The sequence below is a fragment of the Ovis aries genome, chromosome 6, assembly GCF_016772045.2.
Source record: "Ovis aries strain OAR_USU_Benz2616 breed Rambouillet chromosome 6, ARS-UI_Ramb_v3.0, whole genome shotgun sequence".
NCBI classification, from domain to species: domain Eukaryota; kingdom Metazoa; phylum Chordata; class Mammalia; order Artiodactyla; family Bovidae; genus Ovis; species Ovis aries.
This window is the reverse complement of record NC_056059.1, coordinates 20,542,441-20,565,151: the sequence shown is the minus strand read 5'-3', so window position 1 is coordinate 20,565,151 and position 22,711 is coordinate 20,542,441. Positions and strand designations below refer to the sequence as shown.

At 40.2% G+C, this 22,711-nt stretch overlaps 1 long non-coding RNA gene across 1 annotated transcript in view; it reads left to right on the top strand.

Annotated features, from left to right (window-relative positions):
* Positions 1-15,516, top strand: part of LOC132660001 (uncharacterized) — a 71,188-nt gene extending 55,672 nt beyond the window's left edge. The window contains exon 3 of the long non-coding RNA XR_009601139.1: positions 8,086-15,516. This is a non-coding gene — a long non-coding RNA (uncharacterized LOC132660001). The remainder of the gene's footprint in view (positions 1-8,085) is intronic.
* The last annotated feature ends 7,195 nt before the right edge of the window (positions 15,517-22,711 follow it).

Here is a 22,711-nt window from a genome sequence, read left to right as displayed (position 1 = left end):
CAGTATACCAGAAATTTGGGGGGATAAGGGTTTTTACATCATGAATTTTCTTCTTCACGCCTTTTAAAATATATCCTGTGTGTCCCCAGCTTCTCCCCTGTTAGTGTCTACATATCAAGTTGTGTGCATATTCCACCTAAAAGCCCTTCAAATATTGGGTTGGCCAATAATTGTAAGCTGTTCCCAAAACTCAAACGATCTTTTTGGCCAACCCAATATTTTAAAACAGTGATTAGGTCCCTTGGTAATCTGTTTTGCAGTCAAATAGCCCTATTTATTGATCTGCTTTTCATGGCAACTTCTTCTTCCTCCTAGTTATTCTCCATGAATCCAGAGGCATCAACATATGTTTCCAAACTCTGTGCTCTACAGAATAAACATATTTCAAATGAACTTCAGTCAAAACTGAGGAAGAATGAAGTATGGCCTGCTTCATTTTTCATATTCTTTCTCAATGTTTGTTCACTATTGGAACTTATATCCTAATATAAAGCCCAATCCATATTTTTTGCTGATGTTCTATGAACAATCCCAAGTCTTTCTCACAGGTACTAGGGCCAAGCCACAGCTCACTCTAGCTCTCGTTAATTGGCTGTTTCTTTTTACAAGGCGTTCCGTAGCTTTAAAGTTCCTTTTAACTCCCCAGAGTGGCCTAAATATGACAAGAGAAAAGCACACGGAACCAAACACTACACAAAATTCACTAAAGAAAATATAATTGTCAAACAGTAAGCCTTGTGTTTAACCTATATGAAAATTTCAGGAAGTTTATGTGATTATTTGCAATACCAAATAAATACTTTTTCAAATTATTTTTTTTGTCTTCACAGAGGATTTCTAAAGTCATTTCCAATGACTCACTCTTGCAAAATTTACAAAACAGGATCATATTTTCTAGAAATGTGTCCTTTGTTGTAAAGGCTAGTTTTCATTTGCTTGGAGGAGGGTAACTGGTAGTTTTAATCATCTCATCAGGAGGCAAAATTCACACTGCATTTTACTTGTAGACAAGGATTTGGCAGGATAAAGAAATCTGGAAGTTTCTTCTCGAAGGAGCCCAGACTTCATGATCTCAAATATTAGCTTAAACTGTTTAAGTGAGTGGGCAGAATGAAGCCTGTGAGATTGTGGTGCTGCAGAGTTGCCTAATGGAGAGAATGAGAATGATCAAAATTGAACCAGAGGCCAAAAAAATAAAATAAAATAGAAAAGAGAAGTAAGAGGAGGAGTAGCAGCAAATTGAAATGAGAAAAAATAATAGTTGTCAAAACAATAAAGTTACAGAGTCAAGAAGGGATCAGGAATTAGTAACAATAAAAGGATGATTTACAAAAGAGGTGGAATAATTCACAAAAAGTTGCTTGGAATAAAACAATAAAGGGTACTGTAGCAAAGAATTCCTGTTTCCTAGAAGAATTTTTGATACACAGATTTTCTTATGTTTAATATCAGCTTAACACAAAAGAAAGAAATGCTTTCCTTTCAGGAATCCTGGCTAAGCAAGCTGAAGAAAAGGTCATCTATCAAGAAGACAGCAGGATTTGTCAGTCTTGGCAGCATGTTAGAATCATCTGGAAAGCTTTAAAAATTGTTTAATTTTTTTCATTTGACTTTTTTATAGCTTTTGTTTTACTTTGCAATTAGAATTTTTTTAAAAAAATTTTTAAAAAGTTTAAGGCCATACTAAGAGTCACTACTAGACCTGTAGAAAATTATCTCTCCAGTTTTATGGAATTTTTCTGGAGTGTCTGAACTTTCAGACAGCTTCCTTCCATTGCAACTTGCTTATAATTTTCATTTTGAATTTTTTGTGGAGTCACAGTGAAACGCTTCTTCAGTATTTCTATACTGAATCAACACTGATTCCCTATTCAAATGATGTCCTCATTGAGAAAGACATGCTAATTTCAAGATTTATACAGCTAAACAAAGTCTCAAGTTCAAGTTTCCCCCACTATCAACAGATTGTAGAAAGTAAAAATACTAATTAAAATACAGAAATGAAACTGCTGGTTTCTGGGGAAAAGTATGACTTTCAGAGAAAAATAAGATACTTAAGATGCTTTGCATGAAAATATTCTCACTAAAAATACAATTTTTCAGGAAATTATACCTTTGTTGCCATGTGGCTGATGATATTTAAATTTAAGCGGTTTAGGAAGAAACACTTAATATGAATTCTAGATCAAGGTTTTGTGCTTGCAATTCTAAGATGCAAATAAAACTGTTTTTAGAATATTTCTACTTTCAAGAGGAATCAAAACAATGAAGCATTATATTCTCTTATATCAGACATACACATTTTTTTAAATTTCTTTTTATACTCTTGAAACATTCCCTCCACATGTGAAACCAAAGGAATTTCTGATTAACTGATACTAAACGTTAACCTAGAGGTTAAAAATAAGTACGTTTCAACACTGTAGTATAGTGAAAAGGGGAACTGTTATAGAATTGGGGTATAAAAATAGCCCCAAATTTCAGCCTAATGAATAAATGTGAAACACATCATTGTTTTCTGAATCACTAAGTTTTGCCACCCAAAACTGTCCACCATTCACTTTATGCTACATAACTTGGGAGCTTGTGTAACCCCAATGATCTTTCAGAAAAGGCTGGGTCTGATTAGTTGAGCGTCGTGTCTTTTACCCACAAAGGACAAGCTCCCTCATCTCACAGAAATGCTAGGATAATGCCTCTCTCAGCTTTTGTTCATGTTTCTCTGTTTGACCCAATTACTCCTTTACTTCCCTCTATCTGTCCTTTCTTTAAGTATCACATCTTCCATAAGAACTTTCCAACCATCAAGCTCACTTTTCTCAATCTTAGTAGAATCACAAAACCACAGAAGATGGGAAAGTTAAGTGGCAAAGAGGTTCCACTAGTGTGTTAGGAAATATTAGTTCTCTTTAATGCTCACAGTGGCAATCAGGTGTAATGACATCATGTTGTCTGATAGCTAGCACCTTGTGAAGAAGGAAAAAGGAATTCATATTTATTGTGATGACCAGGTACAAGTCCTTCCTACATGTCTTATTTAATCCACACAACGGTCCGCTTGAAAGATATCTTTACATTATGCTTTACTGAGCATTTGTTTCCACACCAGGAGGGTGCCTTGACCAGCTACAGGAAAGAAAGGGTCAATACACTAAATTATCATCATTGTAAACTCTCAAAGTTCAACTTCTCACTGTAAAATCATAACAGGTAGCAAACTGGTTATATATTATGACATACATGTAAAATATGAAATGCATATTATGACAGAAGCATGTCTTGACAGCAAGATACTTAGAATCGGCCTTTCACAGTCATCCCATCAAGATTGATTTTATGTCAAAATCCAGTTTTAAAATGTCTGCTTCAAAATCCAGACCAAAGTAATATCCATCCTACTCCATAGCGGTACCTATCAAAAATCTGGAAGAATTAACAGAAGAAGAACAGTTAATGGACTTGTGAACCATTCAATGCCCTGAAAAATGCAAACCATATCCCTGAATATTACACACTAGAAAACAGTGGAAGTAGTCCTTGGAGCTTCTAACATTAAATTTAAGTTTCACTGTTTGGTCCTCAACTTTTTTTTTTGGTCGGGGGAGGCATTGCGTCTTCTCCCTGGCCCACCACACTCACTAAGAGTTGGCTGCAGTTCAGAACCCATGGCTTTTTGTTTGTTTGATTTGGTTTTGGTTGTTTTTTTCTCCCTCTCACATCTGAGTCTTTGCACTTGTCAAACAATGCTCTATCTAGAGCACTCATCACCCACATTTTATACTAGGCTAAAACCTAGTTTCATCTAAGTCAGTTTAAAACCTCATCCTACAGGAAACCCCCATCCCCAACCCTTTTCAGTGTCAGTGAAAATCTGACAGATGTACATGCAGATAACACAGAAAAAGCCCATCCGCTTTATCAGTCTCTTTATCTCATTCTCCCATTACAGTAAGCTCCATGAGGGCAGGAGAGTGAACACCAATAAAATGAACAGCGACCAAAGTGAAACTTGAAGTAAAGAAACACATGGCATCAAAAACTCAGATCAGTTATAAAATTAAACTTCCTTTTACAAAATACACTCAGCAGGAAATGAGTCATGAGAAAGATGTTATCTGGTTTATAGTCAAATGACTGGGATTTATACACCCAACAACCAACAAGGCTTTGAAGATGTAGTGTGTATATGAAAAACTCCATAAAAATATTATCTTACTTCCTAAGCAAATTCCCAAAGAAAAAAAATGAGAGGAAAAGCAGAGACAGCTTTGATTACATAAATATCAGAAATACATCAGAAATACACTTTTGGAAAAATGGTGGTATGACAGTAGATATCCAAAGTCCTTCCTAAAAACTCAGCCAAATCACAAAGGAAAAACAAGAATAGGGGAGAATCTGCATTCAAGTTCACACTGATCAAATTCCAGTGGTAGCTAGTGAATCTATTCTGTTCTATTCTAGTGAACTTAAGCATAAAGCTTTGCATGATTTTAGATGGCTATCAGAATCGTTAGAAAACTTAACAAAGAATAAAATATCAAGTTAACTTTTCCAAAATGACTGAGAAACACAATCCAGTATCAAGCTATGAAAAAAATGACAGCTCAATAATTGGGCACCTGCTTGCAAAACTCAGAAGCTGTCACCTGATAATCAGGAAGTCACAACAAAAATAGACATCCTAAAATGGCATTTGCTGTCAGAAGCTAGCAGAATAGCCTATACCTCACTTCTCTCTTCAAATCCCATATAAATGTATCCAAATTATTAAACCTAAATCCTGTTTAGAGTCCTAGCTAAGAGTGTCTGGAAAATGTACTATTTTTCAACCTCTTCAACAAATCATGGCAAAAGCACTATGGATTTTTTACTGGCTACAGTGAAGACGGGATTAGCTGGAAGGACTCATCAGGAATATAGCCATGATTCCCCTTCCCCAGGAGCAGTAATGAGACGCAGGAAAGTAGTAAGGAAATCCTAAGGAAAACATAAGTACCTTTAAATTAGAGGAGACAGGGCTAGAGACGAGGTTGGGGTTCTGTCACCAGCACATACCAGCGCTATGCTACCTCACTGGGAGAGGAATCCTGGCCTTTCAGAATGCAGAATAAGAGCATTCTGTATTCCTACTGACAAAGTAGGGCTGGCCCTAGTAGTAGTACATGCCTGTAGTAAAAGAGACATGGCCCTAGCACAGTAGTTCAAACAACCAAACAGGGGAGATCAGGTTCATTCTGTGGATGTGTTTCTCTTCCTTCCCAACCCCCTCAGACTGATAAATGACTGATAATTTAACCTGATTCATTCAGATGGACACCTTAAGTTCGAAAAGGAAATAACCATGTAAATACTACTTAGAAAGCAAAATATAATAATAATGTCAGATCCCATTTACATCACCCACAGAGAAATTAAAGAACATTAATCAGACGAGGGAAAGGGACAGAATATATCAGACCACAGATGAAAAAACACATTGAGGAGGAAAAAACAAAATAAATAAAATAGTGGCATTTCAAGCAGCACCAGAAGGAGCCAAGATTAGATTCAGAAAAGAGATGGCAGAGAATCAGAATTAGACTAAAAAGTAACAGTAAGTAGATAAAATATGAAAAACAGATATCTAATATATGAATAATGGGTATTCATCTAGTTTGATATCTTTGTGATTAGTTTAAAACACGATACAGAATGTAAAAAGCTATGAGAAGAACATTTTCCTAACCCGAGAAAAAAATTCAAGCAGATAAAAGGGCTCGTGATAAAAATTAAGAAAAATAGCCAAACCTTTTGTTACATCATGGTAAAATATTGGAGGTGGGGGAAGGTGGGGGAAGAAAAGGAAAAATCAGGCCAGGGCTGAGCTCTTTAATGACAGAAAATAATGGGGCAATTATTTCCCTGAAATTTCCATACCAATTGTAAGCCAAGAATTCTGTGATGAAATGAATTCACATTTGAAGGCAAAAATAGTCTCAGATATATTTCCTCAAATTTTTGCATACCATTCTTGCAATCTTTCTGGGATCAGGGGGAGGGGGGAACCACCAAACAGGTACTCAACAATTTCAGCCAACCAACCAACACAGCAAGATATAGATTTCAAAAACAGGTAAGCCATGACATAAAAGACTGTCAGGTGGCAAGTTACAGAACACCATCCAGAATTAGCTCTAAAAAAAAAATGTAGTTTTGGTAGCCTTACACAGTAAGTACAGGTGTATACAATCAGCTGTTTATAGTGGACTGGTCCAGCAATTTCCTTCAAGACCAAGGTATCTTCCACCCATCCACTTATCTTAAGCAGGTTAGCTTTCATCCTCTTGAAATCAGAGCTAGACAGACATCATTCCTCACACAGCCATGAGGGGATGAGAGGGTGGAAAGAGAGTTTTCTATATACACATTTCTTTTTAATCAAAATTTCCCAGGAGTTTCCCAATGATATCTCCTTATAGCTAATTGGCCAAAACTAGGACACATGTCTGTCTCTAATTGCAGGGGAAGCTAGGAAAGTTCCTCATCCCTTTCAGGCTCTATCATAGATGGTCTCTGAGTTAGAAAGAGGGGAAGTGAATGACTGTCAACCAAAAGTGTGGTATCAACCTGCATGTATACATAATTACAGTTATCATAAAGTTTTATAAAACATTTGTATGTTATATCTGGAAAGATACAGGTATTTTTAATGTATTAATCCAGACAAAACTCAATATACCAACAAAAATCAAAAGGGGCTTGATGGGGTAGGAAGGAGAATATGAAGACTGTGGTAAGTACTCAGCTGTTATGGGTAAAATAGTCCTTCCCTCCCTCCCGAGTCTCTTTCTTGTATGGACAGCATGATTTATACGCACCAAAATGTGTTATCCTTGCTCTTAAAAATGGTCAAGAGATAGGAACAGTTACCTAGGGTTATCTAGACAATATAGCAAGCACCATTCTATGAGTTCAGCATTTCCTCAGCTCCCCGCTCCCACTCCTTCCTCAAGCTACACCAAAACTAAATTACCGCTTCTTAAAGAAATTCAGATGTTGAGCTTACCCATCTGGTCCATTCTCATCTACTGAAAACCCCTTCTCTGGTACTTACTTCCCAGTGTGAAAACTGGTAGATGATATTAGAGACTCTTAAATCCATGCTCCTAGCTCAACTGTCTAGGTCCTGCATCTTATCCCACCCTTCCTGCCCCCCTTCCCACAATGGTACCATTTCTACTGTGGAATACTAGCTCTCTCATCTAAACTTCAACCAAGATAATGTGTCAACAGGGAGCTGAGCTTGGGGCTCGGTGACAATCTAGAGGGGTGGGATGGGGCTCAAGAAGGAGGGAATATATGTATACCTACTGTTCATTCATCTTGCTGTACCGCAGAAACCAACACAGCATTGTAAAGCAATTATTCTCCAATTAAAAATACATTTTAAAAAGGATAAGGTGTAAACAAAGGAAAAGAGGAGTAAAGATAAAAGTCATGGAGATTAAAAATTTTGTTATTTCTAAGTTTTTGCCCAATGTAAGATACTACAGCCCTTTTGTTTTTTCCTTTTTTTGAAGGAAGAGGACTTCATACTTTTATTCAACTCTCTTTGCTCCCAACAGATTTTGTTCCATGACTCATCATCCCCTGAAAACCAATACACTCAGGCCTAATGCCCATAACTATGTCAGTAAAAGTTTCATTCTTCACTGAAACCAGAACAATTAAAATAGCAGGGCTTTCTCCAACAAGGGAACAAAAATAATCCCATAAATAATTCCACCTCCAGGGTTTCCGCAAGTCAACACAATCCACAGCTATGGTCACCTGAGCTTTCAAGAGTGTGCAAGGTAGTATAGAGAGGGAAAGAGGAGGGAAAATTGGGCACTCAAGGAACTCGATGCGTCAGTCCTGCAGTTTTGGAGGACCCCCAAGCAGAAGCCTTCTAGGAAATGGGCCGCTTCACAGCTGGCTCCTGTTAAACAGGGTAAGTTCCTGGAGAAAAACACCACTCCCTTCCCCCACCTCATTAAACACACAAGAAACATCTGTGTCCATCAGGCGCCTGACCCAAGGTTTATCCCTCTCTTTCCACCACAGGAAAATTCACAGGGAGACCGTCCCACGGGCAGCCCAGGCAATCAGCCACACCCCTGTCTAGCATGGACAGCAACTACTTGACTTCCCTATTTTTCCTGGACACTGTCGCCTCCTGCTTCTGGAGGCTTCTCACCCTTGTGTGGAACAGCTCTCCCTTCTTTCTACAAGATGGAACAATACTACAAGAAAGAAACCAACAGCTCAAAACTCAAAGCATTCCAGCGCACTGCTTCCACGCCTTTACACCTGGTCTCCATGGAAACGCCCCCTCCATCCTTACCATTAGTTGGCTGGGTCTGTTTTCCTTGGGGTGGTCTGCTTCCTATCTGACCGCTGCTTCAGGTTGATGAGGATGTCAGTCTCTGGGTGGGAAGAGAGAAGGAGAGTGCGTAAGTGCCATGGAAAGTAAGGATCTTTCTCCCAGGGACACTGCCCTCCACTTCCGAAGACCAGCTACCCCTGGGGTGTCCACTTTTCCTCCTGGCATCTTACTGTACCTGCTATGGGGGCCGCCTCGACTCCTGCTCCTTCCGCCTCAGCTCCTAGTCATACTGCACCTTCTGGTTGATTGAAAGCTTTTGGAGGAAATTATGGAGAAGACACGCTGTGGCTCATTCCATGGGGAGTCTGCCCGCAATGCAGGAGACCAGGGTTCGATTCCTGGGTTGGAAAGATCCCCTGAAGAAGGGCATGGCAACTGACTCCAGTATTCTTGTCAGAGAATTCCATGGACGGAGGAACCTGGTGGGCTAAGGTCCATGCGGTCTCGTAGAGTCAGACACGACTGAGTGACTAATGAAAAAATAAATGGAGAGGACATGACCAACATCCTTAAGCTAGACTCAGACAATTGGAAACTCCTGCTCCTTGAAAGGAGAAGGCAATGGCACCCTACCCCAGTACTCTTGCCTGGAGAATCCCATGGATGGAGGAGCCTGGTAGGCTGCAGTCCATGGGGTTGCTAAGAATCCTACACAACTTAGTGACTTAGCAGCAACAGCTCCTTGAAATGTACATTCTGCCCACAGGGTTCCCATAGTCAGAGCTATTTCAAGGATGTAGCCCTGAGAGGTATTATGTTATTGAGCCCTTGTGGCTGGTGTGCAGGGTTGAACCCAGCTGAGGACGCTATAAACTCTTAAGATTACGGTGCACAAGTGCAGAAATCTACTTGTCTTGCAGTCTCTGAGACAAGCCTGGTAAATAGGTTTCCTTGCTTATTAGGACTGCTGCCTAGGAAATGAAAGTGGCTGCCTCTTTCTTCCCTCCCTCCATGCCCTCCGTGTAGGGAGGCCAGGTTGCAAACTAGCAGCAACCGTTGTGGTTGCTCTACCACAGAGGTCCATGCACCAGGAAAGGTACACACAGGACCCCAGGAGCCACCAGCCAGGAAAAATAAGTCAGACCCTCCATGAGTGGAGAAAGAACCACCCCTTCCCCAAGTCAGAGAGGTGTGCCATCCTCCTATCGTCCCTGAAACAAGGCCTGGCCCCCTACCTCCTTCCATGCATTGCCCAGGTCTCACAGCGCCTCATCCTATTCCTTGAGCTCCTGTTTCAGGAACCTTCTCACGTATCTGAACTCAGGCCTGGAGCAGGATGGGAAAGAAATGAGGTTCTTCTAAGACAGTGGTTCTCAGACATTAGCAGAAACCAGCATCATCTGGGGCCTGCCAGCAGAGCCCACCCCCCAGAGTTTTGGATAAAGGAGGTGTGGGTGGGGCCCCAGAATTTGCATTTCTAAGCAGCTCCCAGGTGATGCTGGTGCAGGGATCACTCTGCTCCAAGCTTACCCTGGCTTCTTTTGCCCTCCCCTCTTCCTCCTTCCAGACTCTAGGCAGCCTTCACTGGCACGAAGTGACTGTGGGCACTTGAACTCCTCTCTGTGCCCATTTCATCTTGTCAGACAAGATGTTCTTCCCTCCGTCCTCTCTTCATTATGTATTCATTTAATCCTTCATCAGTCCTGTTGGAATCAGGCAACTAAATAGCTTTGGAAGACTCCAGATGATTCCAGTGTCTAAGGTTTCAGAACCACTAGGTAGATGGTGACCGTTCCCCATACCACAGGTGAAGAAAACCCCTGCCACCATCTCCCCTTAGGTACCCTCCATAATATGAAACATCAGGGACTGGGGACCCAGAGGGAAAATTATACCTCTCTAGTCCTCTCTCACCTGGAACATATCCTGTTGACTTCAAAGGTAGTCCAAACCTCTGAAATGCTTCGGCTGCCCTCGTTCTGCACTGAGATCCCAAGGTTTCAAAGATCCTGGGTTAGTTCCCCCCTCCAGAACAACCCTCCTCTATCAAGTGGAGGAAATTCATGAAGGGAGGTTTACCCCTCTGCTGACTCATGCCCACCTTACACGCATGAGAGATGAGGATGGAAGACGTGGCTACTACGGTCAATAAGTCTCACAGAGACCCACCACTGCCCTCTCCACCCTGATGCATCCGCTACACTTCAGACAAAGGAGCAGAGCTCGCCACTCCCCGTTGGACTAAACTAGACCTAGCTGAGTACCAGCAATGGTTGATCAGGCAAGTGTAGGTATCAGGAAGTGAGAAAGAAAATAGAGAAATGCCAAGTAGACACAGTGCAAACACCACGTGAGCCAGGACAGTCAGAAGCTAAGTAATGGGGAAGCCCCCCAGCCACTACCTGGACTCACAGCCCCTTCCTTATGACGTTTCATGATGCCCTCTGAAACTAGGCAGGTGTTGGGAGAAGCAGGATTTCCTCCAGCTTTCTGCAAACCAACAGAAGTAGAAAGTGCTGGAACCTACCCAGGCATTGCTTCCTAAACTTTAATTACATCCCGCTCTTTTCCTCTACTGATACTTGCTAAGCCAGAAAATACTTCAGAAATCAAAAAGTCAGATTTTCTTTTTCAACTAAAATGGGAAATGAATCAGTCACACGCAGTAAGTGGCAAAGCCAGAACTGAATCCAAGTGTTTTAATTCCAAGTTAATTTTTTCCACTGTACCATATTTCCTCACTCTCTAATTCATCTCCACATCTCTAATCTATTCATCTCCCAGCCAGCCTAGCCAACCCAAAGAATGGATTCTTATCCAGTTTAGCCAGCCTCCAAAGTCTAGTTTCCCAGAACAACTCTGAGACCCACAAGCTTTCTCATTGGACAGCCTTGGGTTTTCAAAGAGAGAAAAAGAAAGAAACGGGAATTGTGAAGCAACTATATAAGAGGGAAGTCACAGTAGTGGCTGATTAATGCCATCCTTCCTGTGAATTCCAAGGGTCTTCAGTGTGGTGACTCAGGCTCCCAGGACTAGCCTAGTTACTCCCTAGTTCTCAGTATCGGCTCCACATTAGAAATCCTTGAGGAAATTTTTAAATTCCCTGTGCCCATACCAGTTAAATCAGGATCTCTGGGTAGGAAACTCAGATGGTAGGATTGTCAAGGTTTCCCAGGTGATTCAATGTACAGAGTCACTGCTCTAACAAGACATATGTTAGTTCCTCTCCCAGACCCTAAGGCTGGTCAACTGGGGGATAAGCTTTCTGGGTGGGAATAAGCTGAGTATTAGAGAGGGTAGTTCTTTGGTGAAAATGTAAAAATTAAAGTTAACCAGCCACTCAGTAAACAATAAAGTCATGCTTTCATTTTAAAATAAAGCCTCTCACTTTGTCATACAGCTGAAACTAACACAATATTGTAAAACAACAATACTCCGATTAAAAATAATTTTAAAAAATAAATGAGTTCAGAGAGGCAGCATGGTATAATAAAAGCAGGAACTTGACATCTGAATCAAAGCCCTATCTTTGTCCTTAAGGAAAGTTTTTTAACCTCCCTTAGCCTCAGCTTCTTGCTGTTGTTTAGTCGCTAAGTCATGTCCAACTGTTTTGTGACCCCATGGACTGTAGCCCACCAGTCCCCTCTGTCCATGGGATTTCCCAGGCAAGCATACAGGAGCAGGTTGCTGTAAGGGAGCTTCCTGACCCAGGGATCAAATCCACATCACCTGCACGGGCAGGCAGATTCTTTACCACCGAACCACCAGAGAAGCCCCTAGCCTCAGCTGACTCACCTGTAAAATAGAAATAATAATATTTACTTCATGGTGTTATATTAAAGATTAGAGTTTTGTGTATAAGTACCTAGTATGGTGAGTAAAAAGACTGGGCATTCAGTAAATAACTGTGGCAACAGGAAGAATAACCATAGCAGTTGTACTCACAGCAGCAGTTGTTATTGGATCATGTTGATCAAGCTTAAAACTCTCATTTTATTTTATTTAGTTTTTAGGTTTTTATTTTGTGAAAGTTTGACATAGGCATGGAACTGAAGCTTGCAGCTGTAAACAAAATTTCTTCAAGAAAGACCTTTAAAAAATATGTATGTATGTATTTGGCTTATGTTGTTTCTTAGTGGTGAGATCTTTCCTTTTGGTGTTTGGACTCCAGAACTCACAGGCTCAGTAGTTGCCACACAGGGGCTTGGTTGCCCCGCAGTATGTGGTAACTTAAGTTCCCCTACCAGGAATCGAACCCATGAACCCTGCGTTGGAAGGCAGATTCTTAATGACTAAACCACCAGGAAAATTCCAAGAAAGCCCTTTTAATTTGTAGTTTTAAGGTACTAAAATGATCTGAGAAGGATTAAGATAACATTTTTCAGTCCCTAAATCAATGAGACCAGTTTAACCAAATGGCCTCTGATTTTTAAAGCAATGAGTGGAAAAAAAGGGGATCAATTCTATAATAAATGCAGTGTACAGAAGTGGAGAAAGGAGTATAAAATGAAAAACATGAAATCAAGAGAAACATCTTGCCAAATCTTTAGCATGGTATTTAGTAAAGAAAATAATGACCAAATGCAACTTGCAAAAAGTATATGAAAACTTCCTCCTATGGGTATTGACTATATGAGACAATCATCAACAAATACATAGATTACTTTCTAGCTCAAAGAGAAGTATTAAATAGCTATGTGGCCTTAGGAATATTTCTGAATCTCTCTGAGCACCAGGGTGTTTTTTTTTTTCATTTTATTGGAATATAGTTGGTTTACAATGTTGTACTATTTTCAGGTGTATAGCAAAGAGATTCAGTTTTATATGTACATATATATACATATATACATTTTTTTTAAGATTCTTTTCTCATATAGGTTAGCACAGAACACTGAGTGGAGTTCCCTGTACTGTACAGAAGGTCCTTGCTGGTTACCTATCTTATATATAGTGGTGTAGGTATGTTCAGCCCTAGCTCCTGATTTACTCCTCCCTACTCCCACTTTTCTCTCTGAGCATCAGTTTTCTCATCATAAAAGTGGCATAATAATACTGAGAGTATATTGTTATGTGTATGGAATTATTAGCCAGTGGGACATGGAAAGCACTTACTGTAGTTCCTTTCACTTTGCTCTTGTTGTCTATTTTATCTCTGCTTCTAGGATTAAAAGATTTAGTACAGGAATTCAAAGATTTATCAGAGAATAGTTACTGGGCTAATTCTCAATACTTGATCTTATTACAAGATTGGAGTGAAATTTCAGGTGTATTATAGGATTCCAGGGTCCTTACTTATCTTTAGTTTTTCCAGTAGGAATTCTAAACTTAAAGTATTTACTGGTAGTTCTGGGTTTTAACCAAGCAAGTTAGTTATGTTATGCTAGTTATGATGCGTCTATCACCTGTTATGATTGTTCTTGTCTACAAAGTCTTGACCAGAAAGTTGTGTTACAAAGAGTTTTCAATTTCTAACAATGGGAGATCCTTTCAAATTAGTTACCAAACTCTCTTTGTCATATGTTTGAACAACATTTGGGAAGTGTATAAGAAATTGAGGGAAGAAGCACACCAAACAGTTGGATCTTCCCAAGCCAGGGATCGAACCCAGGCCTCCTGCATTGCAGCCAGGCTCTTTATTATCTGAGCCACCAGGGAAGCCCCTAGGGAAGAACTTGCAAAGGGCATGGTAAACCTTTCTGCTTTACTCATTTAGTCGCTGAATGTTTCTTAAGGATTTAAGAGTGACCACGTATTATGACAAGCAACCCCAAAATTTCATTGGTTTTATACCACCTAATTTAGTTCTTACATACAAAGTCAAATCAGACATTCCTGATCGGCAGTTTTCATTCAAAAATGACAAAAATGATGACAAAAATCCCGGATATTCCCATCAGTGACTCTGTCTTGTCCTAGGGTATCTTCAGAGTCTTCTGCCCAATGCTTTACACTCAGCAAGACCACAGCAAAAAGAAAGAGATCTCATAAAGTTGAGGTCCTGGCACCGATCCACCTTAATTCATAATAGATACACATCCCTTCTGTTCTCAGTGCCTTGGCAAGAACCAGTTTCATGGTCTTACTTAGATGCATGGGAAGCTAGGAAAAGTAGACAGGCAGCCACCCACCAGAAACAAGTCTACATACACTGTGGAAGGAGAATGCGATTCAGTGTTGCTCAGCTAGCCATCAGCCATAAGCACCCAACTGCTGGGGATATATCAATTTTTTTAAAGTAAATCTTTCTCATCCTGAAGCTTTCAGTCTGGTTTATCTTTAATTAGGAGCTCCTTCCTAATGACTCAGTGTGTTGAATTGCCTTTCATCAACTTAACTCTCACTCCAGTCTGCATTGTGGAACTACATGTCCCAGAATCTCTTTTCGGCATTATTCAAGGTTAGATCCTGCCAATGAGACATTCACAAAGATTTTAAAGAGAAGAAGCCTTTTTCTCAGCAGCAGCTGTTTGCAGGCAGATGAGATCATTGCTGGCAGCGCTCTTTGGCTTTCGGCGCTTCTCCCAGGAATCACCTGCTATAAGCAGGCAGCTGAGATCATCAACAGAAGCTTCCAGTGGCTCCAGCCATCCTCCTGAGAATAACCCACTTCACAACTCCATGCAGCTAGGATCACAGAGAGTGGCTCTCCAGTAATCCTGCACTTTCAAACTTGCTAAATAATAACCTTCCAGGCTTTCTCTCCCACAGTCATTCTAATGATCTGGGTTAATTTTATCCCTACACAAATACTAGAATAATTTCTAGTTTCTGACAAAACTTGAACACACTCAGGATATAAAAGTTCAGTGCATTTAACCAGTAACTTAAAAAATATTTTTCAGTTCCTGATATATGTCAGTTCTATGTTAGATGTTAGAGAACACTGTTTGACAAGTCCAATAAATAAACGTCTGCCTTCATTGTGCTTATATGTAATAATCTCAGTGAGAAACATGATATAAAACAAAATAAATAAATCCTGACAAGGGTTTTAAAGAAAAACTATAGGGCACTATGAGAGAGAACCTTTTTCAAGAAAGGTAAAATAAAAGCTAGGCTGGGTGGATGGACAACCACAACACTTTTACCCTAACCACAGCTGGAACTTACAACATGTTTATAAAAATCTTCTTGGTTCTTATTTTTATAAATATATGTATTTATTTGGCTGTGTTGAGTCTTGCTTCCTGCACTCTGGATCTTCACTGTGATATTGCAGCGTGTGGGATGTATTAATAGTTCCCTGGGATAAAACCCAGGCCCCCTAAATTGAGAGTGTGGAATCTTAGCCACTAGAGCATCAGGAAGTCCCTACTTAGTTGTGTGTGTGTGTGTGTTTGTGTGTGTGTGTGTGTGCATGAACACAAATGCATGCAAACACTTACTCAGTTGTGTCTGTCTCTTTTTGACCCCATGGACTGTGGCCCTCTAGGCTCCTCTGTTCATGGGATTCCTCAGGCAAAAATACTGAAGTGGGTTGACACTTCCTCCTCCAGGGGATATTCCCAACCCAGGGATCCAAACCCATGTCTCTTGCATTACAGGCAGATTCTTTACCATCTGAGCCACCAGAGAAGCCCACTCAGTTCTTTATATCTCTTTAACCTTTATATTCTTGGACTCCAAAATCACTGCAGATGGTGACTGCAGCCATGAAATTAAAAGACTCGTGCTCCTTGGAAGAAAAGCTATGACCAGCCTAGACAGCATATTAAAAAGCAGAGACATTACTTTGCCAACAAAGGTCTGTCTAGTCAAGGCTATGGTTTTTCCAGTAGTCATGTATGGATGTGAGAGTTGGACCATAAAGAAAGATGAGTGCTGAAGAATTGACACTTTTGAACTGTGGTGTTGGAGAAGACTCTTGAGAGTTCCTTGGACTGTAAGGAGATCCAGCCAGTCCATCCTAAAGGAAATCAGTCCTGAATATTCATAGGAAAGACTGATGCTGAAGCTGAAGCTCCAGTACATTGGCCACCTGATGCGAAGAGCTGACTCATTAGAAAAGACCCTGATGCTGGGAAAGAGCGAAGGCAAGAAGAGAAGGGGACAACAGAGGATGAGATGGTTGGATGGCATCACTGACTCAATGGACATGAGTTTGAGTGAGCTCCAGGAGTTGATGATGGGCAGGGAGGTCTGGAATGCTGCAATCCATGGGATCGGACATGACTGAGTGACTGTGCTGAACCTTCAGAGATAGACCTTTTAATTTATCTGTTTCCAACCTTTTAATATAATCAAGGAAATCTCTTGTCACCTCTGTCCAGTAGTTCAAAACTTGGCATCTGCCCAGACTAGCTACTTGCCCTGTGGTGTTACTGCCTAGAACCAGGGTCCAGCCTTATTCCTTGTAAATAAGCTTCAGCACACATCTATCATTCAAAAACATGTATTGAACACCTTATGTATGTTGAGCCTGGGTAATATAATTGAATAGGATTTACATAATTTCTATCCTTATAGATCTGGGAGTGGGAGGGGTGGGGGGGATCAAAGGCACAAGGAAGAAGGGGGACATCCATGAAAGGAAGTACTGCTGCTGCTGCTAAGTTGCTTCAGTCGTGTCCGACTCTGTGCGATCCCAGAGATGGCAGCCCACCAGGCTCCCCCGACCCTGGGATTCTCCAGGCAAGAACACTGGAGTGGGTTGCCATTTCCTTCTCCAAAGCATGAAAGTGAAAAATGAAAGTGAAGTCGCTCAGTTGTGTCCAACTCTTAGCAACCCCATGGACTGCAGCCCACCAGGCTCCTCCGTCCTCGGGAGTTTCCAGGCAAGAGTGCTGGAGTGGACCACTAGTGCCTTCTCCGAAAGGAAGTACAGGAGCAGCTAATCCAAACTTGGCAGATTTGAGTTTCCCAGAAGAAATGCCTTCTGCCCAAGACCCAAAGGATGCTCAGAAAATTATTTTGGCACCAGAAAGAGGTAACATACTCTTGACAGAAGGAACAGTCTTGGCAAAACTCAGAAGTAAGAGAGACCATGACAGGTGTCTTTTAAGATGAACTGGAAAGAGTTTAACACAGCTGGATTTTAAATTCATGCTGACTGATATAATAGATGAGGCCAGAGAATTAAGAAGGAATAGACCAAGTCTTTACCATTTTCCCCTACTCTATCATAGTCATTTTCTCAGTCTGAATTTAATAGCTATTTTGACCTGAATAGGCAAATTCATGTTTCAAATATTATGAGAGCAACTGTAAGTTTATGGATACACTGATTCCTTCATTCAGTAGTCACTGAAGGTCAAACCCTATGGTTAGAATTTTGCTAACCTCTGAAAAGAATAAAAAATGTTTATGGCACATAATTCTTCCTTCCAAGAAGTTAACAAACCAGTTTGCAAGCCCAAGAATATGAGCACTGAGCACTTAACAAATAAGATATTTAATTTTCTCAAGATGATAGATATCAATTTAATTTGAATGCTTACGATGTGCCAGGCTCTGACCTAATGCATGACATGTTCCATACTTTTTAATTCTTATAATAATCCTGCAAAGTAGTTGTTATTATTCCAATTCTTAAAATAAGGAAATAAGACTCAGGGAAAGTAGATGACTTGTCCAAAATTGTACAGATGGTAAGTGGTAAAGATGGATTCAATCCACAGTCTGTTTTCCCTCAGGGAATTTGCTTTTTACTCATATGCTATGGTGCTTGCCTTCTAATGCCCATGTATCATTTTATATCTCATCTAAAACCCATTATGTTCACTTAAAACCTGTTCTGGAAAGGAATATGGTGGGATGAACAAAGACATGAATGGCAAAATGCTTTCAACTTTTGTGGTAACTCCAATTGATTTATTGTAGTTGACTAAAATGCTGTCTTAAGAGAAGTAACCTATAAAAAGTATTTTGAGACTGCATTTGAGCTCAGTATGAAAGAAAGCCATCTTTAATTTGTGATGTTCTCCCTGAAGTCAGAATAGAGAAGTTGTGATACTAAAGTGTGTTAGAAGCTATCTGTAAACAAAGAAGTCCACAAGAAATATATAATTACCTAATAACAGTGAGGACTTACATGAATTTTTATATCATATGTATGTCTTAAGCTAGCATCTTACAGTTCTATATTTTCAAAGCATTTGTATCCAGCAATCCAGAAAAGAAAAAGCAAAAGAGAACTGTGAGGGAATAATAGGCCAAACCAGTCCAGCGGTTAGGATTCCACTGCAGGGTCACTGGGCATGTGTTCAATCCCTGGTCAGGGATCTGTATATATATGTATATATACAGTTTATATATATGGTTGCATATACTATATGTATATATACTGTATATTTATATAACTATATATATATATATATAGTCACCATTAGATATAGTGCTTTTGAGCACACTTAAAATCTAGCTGGTATGACTGAGAAACAGATTTTTATTTCACTTCATCTTAAGTATTCAAATTAAAATACTGATACTTTATTTGGCTATTGGAAACATTTAAATATATTTAGAGTAACTTGGATATGTGATTCTACTCTTTAGCCATAAATGTTATGAAATCTAAAAACAGATCAAGTAATTTCAATGAAAATTAACTTTTAAATTCAAATGTACTATAAGTATAAAATACACACTGGATTTTGAAGATTTAGCCCCCACACACACAAAATGTAAGATATTTAATAATTATTATATTGGTTATATGTTGAATATTTTGGATATATTGGGTTAAATATATCCAAAATAGTCAAATATACTATTATATAGTCAAATAGTCAAATATACTATTCAAGTCAATTTCACCTATTTTTTTCGCTTTTTAATGCAATCAATTCCCTAAGCTCAGCAAGTAAAGAATCTGCTTACAATGCAGGCAATCCAGGAGACTCAGATTTGATCCCCGGGTGGGAAGATCCCATGGAGGAGGAAATGGTAACACACTCTAGTATTCTTGCCTGAAAAATACGATGGACAGAGTAGCCTGATGGGCAACAGTCCAAAGGGTCGCAAAGAGTGGGAGATGACTGAGCGACTAAGCATGTAGAGAACATTTTAAATTACATATGAAGCTCACATTTTATGTCTACTAGACAACATTGGATCAGATACTACAAATCACAGGAACTGAGGGTTAAGATGGGGGATAAAGTCAGTATTGATTTAATCAAATATTCAGGTAGGTACTTGTTCTAGGTCAGTATTTCTCAGACCCTTTTTTTTTTTTTTTTTTTCCCCATTACCATTCCCTAAGATGCCTTTTTAGACATGTTTTTCCTGGCTGTGCTCCTCATGAAATTTGATCATCAAAGATGTAGTGTACTGTACATCTGCTTTTTTACTGTGGCCCTTTGGAGGTACCACAAACCAGTCTAATATCTGAGATGTTCTTACCCAGCATGTACTTAATAACTTGTCCCTTTGAGGGTGATATTTTTCCCATTGATAATTAATCTGTTATGTGAACTGGGAAGAGTTAAGTGACTAGAGGTCCTACTGAGGATAGAAGGTGACTTTAGACTGTATGAAGCCACGACAAATAAGGTTTCACACTGTCTGACATGAGTTAAGTGGGAAAGGAGTAAGTTGAAGAAGAGGAAGTTGAGGTAGGATAATGAGGATCTCCTCTCCGAGTATGAATAATTATGTTCGATGCCCATAATTACCCAGCACAGAGTTTCTTTGTATACACCTTCGGATTCCACATTTTTCTAGACAGGTATAAGTTGGGGCAACACCTAACTCGCAATAATGTCGGCTGTGGAATGAATAAATACATATCATCAACATAAGAAGTGTTGTATGTATCACTAATTCCTCCCATACAGATGCAAATTCTATAATTGGAGATGAAATGAGGAAAAAAGTATATATAGCATGTGCTAGCTTAATTTCCAGGTGTTGGAATCTAATAAAACAAGCACTACCCCATCATGAGCCCCTCCATGGTTTTTGGCTTCCTCTTGTCTTCACTACTCGTACACCTGTAGGAATGTAAAATGAGGGTAATTATCATTAGAGGAAGATGAACCCTAAAATGTAGTGAAAAGTCCAATAAGTTCAGCGTTCTATAAGTGAAGATTCATGTAAATAAAATGTATTTGCCTTGTATTGGTCTCATAAGGTGATTTCATATAAAGTATCTTAGGAGGCAAAATGAGGCAACATCTATCCCCTAGATGTTGTCAGAAAATAATTTTCCTAATGTATAGAGTATAAGGTTGGAACTTGTATGTTTTGAGATAATAATGTAATGATAAACAGACAAATAAATCTGCATTAAGTCATGAGTAATAAAAAGCAAAGTGATGAGTAAATATTTTCCAGGTATTTGCTACTACTGTCCAAGAACACAGGTAACCTAGCCGGCTTACAAAGTTTTCAAGTGTTCTTGGAAGATCTATCGTTGTAATGAAGATGAGTGTCAAAGCTGCATGACAATTTAAAAGCATCATTTTTTAAAAGAATGCAATTGATTTTATTTTTTATTTTCTTTTGGCTACACCAGCACAGCATGTGGTATCTTATAATAGCTCCCTGATCAGGGATCAAACCCACACCCCCTGCATTGGAAACATGGAGTCTTAACCACTGGACCACCAAGAAATCCCTAAAAAGCTTCATTTAACTTCTTTTAATCCTGACTCAAGCAAATTTCTGATCTGAATTTAGCCCTTCTAACCAGAAAAACTCCTCAGCTGATCAGCTGTTTTAAGTTTTCCTACCTGTCGGTAGGGATATTTTTCACTGAAAATTTACGAGCTAGCATTTTAGATTTTAAATAAGTCCATTGGATGCACTCAAAATGTAATATGTTATAAACATTTAGATTTTTCACATAAATCCCTCCCCTTTCCACCCGTTCCTTTACTCCCCATCTGTATAAATAGTGGAGAAGAACGGAGCTATCACCTCAGCTAAATGCTGGGAATTTCTCTGAAAATTCTTGCTCTTCTTGGTTCTTGCTTTAAGATTAGTCATTGCAGCCCATCACCTCTTCCATGTGCATCACCATGGATACTGTCTTAGCCCCTCATCAATACTCTCCAGCTCTGTCAAGTTCTATCACTTCTTTTGAATCAATTATTGCCTTAAACAGTACTGTGTTAACCCTAACTGACATGGCTAAAGTGACTAAGACAAAAAAAAAGGAATTTATTGGCTCAAATAACTAAGGATGGTGGGGCTTCCTAGGTGGAGCAGTGGTAAAGAATCTGCTTGCCAATACAGGAGCTGCAAGAGATACAGGTTCGATCCTTGAGTCAGGAAGATCCCCTGGAGAAGGAAATAGCAACCCACCACAGTATTCTTGCCTGGAGAATTCCATGGACAGAGGAGCCTGGTGGGCTACAGTCCCTGGGGTTGTAAAGAGCCAGACATGACATCAGTGAGTAAAAACCAACAACTAAGAATGGTAAGAATGGCTCTGGCCTCAGTTGCAGCTGGGTCTATAGACTCGAGCCTCTTTTGGGGTTTCTTTTTCTGTCCCTCAGCTCTGGTTTTGTTGATATATTGGGTCAATTCTCACCTTGTTGAAGACAGCCCTTCTCTACCCAGCGAAGGTGGTAGACGTGGAATGGCATGGGCAGGTCCTTCCAGGAGCTGCTGCCGGCTGCAGGGGATGCAGTGAGCGAACAGCTTTCAGCTGCCAGCTCCTTTCAGATCTGCCTCAGCTGGGAAGAGCCATCTCACTGTAGATCACACCTTTTCTGTGGTGGCATGCATCTGGGGACAAAGTAAGGCTGGCCAATGGGCTCTTCTTACTCCAGAGCTCCCTGCCAGTTGGGCCAGTGTGTGTGTGTGTGTGTGTGTGTGTGTGTGTGTATGTGTGCGTGTGTGTGTGTGTGTGTGTGTGCACGCTCAGTTGTGTCTGACTCTTTGCGACCCCATGGACTGAAGCCCACCAGGCTCCTCTGTCCATGAGATTTCCCAGACAAGAATATTGGAGTAGGTTGCCAGTTGGGCCAGGGCTTTGTCAAACCTGCACCACAATTCCACTTCTCCCTCTGCTCAGCAATGGATTTTTTTCATTCCCTCTACAAGGTTGACCCTTAATAACCCCCTGCACCCCAAACGCCATCTCTGTGTTCCTCCAGAGCACCCAACCTATAACAGTGGGGTTTGTGGCCTAAGTGACTGGGATTTCCAGAATCCCAGCTCCATGGTGCCAGGATCAGAGCTCAGCCTGCCCCCTCTAGCTGATTAGAACAATCCTAAGGATGGATTCTGATTGGGCCTACTTGGTTCACATTTCATTTCCTAGCGAAATCACCAGGTCCACAGAGTCAGGGGCTGTGTGACCCCCACCAAGATCACACAGAGTGAGGAAGGGTCCTCTAAAGGAAGGAAAAGTTGAGTCTTGTTATCTTTCATAGATTCAACTGAGGGCTCTTTCTAAAATACAGGTCTAAGTCT